Source organism: Henckelia pumila, chromosome 4 (genome assembly GCF_033568475.1).
Source record: "Henckelia pumila isolate YLH828 chromosome 4, ASM3356847v2, whole genome shotgun sequence".
Taxonomy (NCBI): domain Eukaryota; kingdom Viridiplantae; phylum Streptophyta; class Magnoliopsida; order Lamiales; family Gesneriaceae; genus Henckelia; species Henckelia pumila.
Genome location: NC_133123.1, coordinates 168,655,172 through 168,656,706, shown reverse-complemented (window position 1 = coordinate 168,656,706; position 1,535 = coordinate 168,655,172). Strand labels below are relative to the sequence as shown.

The 1,535-nt window shown below is 27.2% G+C and overlaps 1 non-coding gene across 1 annotated transcript; it reads right to left on the bottom strand.

Moving 5' to 3' along the window:
• Positions 1 to 359: 359 nt before the first annotated feature.
• On the bottom strand, positions 360 to 470 carry LOC140869991 (small nucleolar RNA R71). The gene has a single exon (XR_012146978.1). It is a non-coding gene; the product is annotated as a small nucleolar RNA R71 (small nucleolar RNA).
• Between the last annotated feature and the right edge of the window lie 1,065 nt (positions 471 to 1,535).

The following is a 1,535-nucleotide window of genomic DNA, read 5'->3' as shown; positions in this document are numbered from 1 at the left end:
TTTAAACATGGAGGATAATTCTAATAATCAAGATGATAATAATAATAATAATCAAGAACATGAACAACCAAGAACACTTAGGCACCATATGAATCCAATAAGAATTATTCAACTTTTACCAAATTTTCATGGCCTAGATTCTGAAAATCCATATTTGCATTTAAGAGAATTTGAGGAGGTTTTCAACACTTATAATGATCAAAATTGTAGCATGAATATTGTTCGATTAAAGCTTTTTCTTTTTTTTTTTTAAAAGATAAAGCTAAAAAATGGTTGCAAAATTTGAGATCAAGTTCAATAAGATCATGGGAAGAAATGCAACAACAATTTCTAAAAACAATTTTCCCTTCCCATAGAACAAACTCTTTTAAAAGACAAATTACAACTTTTTCTCAAAAACAAGGGGAAACATTTTATCAATGTTGGGAAAGATATAAAGAGTTACTTAATACATGCCCACATCATGGTTTTGAAATATGGAGGATATTTTCTCACTTTTATGAAGGTTTAATACCTAAAGATAGACAAATGATAGAATTCATGTGTAATGAAACTTTTGAAGATAAAACCCAAATGAAGCTATAGAATATTTGGAGTCATTAGCAGAAAATGCTCAAAATTGAGATAATATAGGCTCAATTGAACCACCAAGTAAAACCAATAATTCAACAAATGAGGTTGGTATTTATCATCTTAAAGATATGTAGATATTCAAGCAAAACTTGCATCTTTAGCAAGATAAATCGAGTCATTAGAAATGAAAAAAGAGTGATCAATTAAAAAGTGTTCAAGAAATTGTTTGTCATATATGTGATACACATGATCATCTTACAAAAAATTGTCCTACTTTGCCTTAATTTAAAGAATGTCTCCATGAACAAGCCAATTATGTTAACAATTTTAAAAAACCAACATTAGATCATTTTTCACAAACATACAATCCTGGTTGGAGAAATCATCCTAATTTTAGTTAGAAGAACGATAATAATGCACAACCTTCACAACAACATTTTTAAAATAACCAAAATCACCAAGGTTATGCTCCTTATATCCCACCTCCAAGAAAACATTTTGAAGATGAAATTCATGCATACATTAAAAAGCAAGAGTCTATCAATATTCAAAACATTCAATCTATGAATGATTTGAAAGAAACTCTTGCAAAATTTGCATCTGCACTTAATATTCATGAAAAAGGAAAATTTCCATCTCAACCACAACCTAATCCTAAAAATCAAAATCAAGATAAATTTGATCAAGTAAAATCTGTTATTACTCTTAGAAGTGGAAAAATAGTTAATGATCCATATAGTGATGAAAACAAAGATCAATTAAGCTCAAAGAGTAAGGATTCAAATCCTAATACTTTTGAGAAATATGATACTTTGAGTCCTAAAATTAAGAAAGTTAATGATAAATTAATATGTGAGTCAAATAAACATATTCCTTTTCCTCATGCATTATTAAATAATAAAAAACAAAAAAATGATTCTGATATTTATGAAGTTTTTAAATAAGTAAAAATAAATATTCCA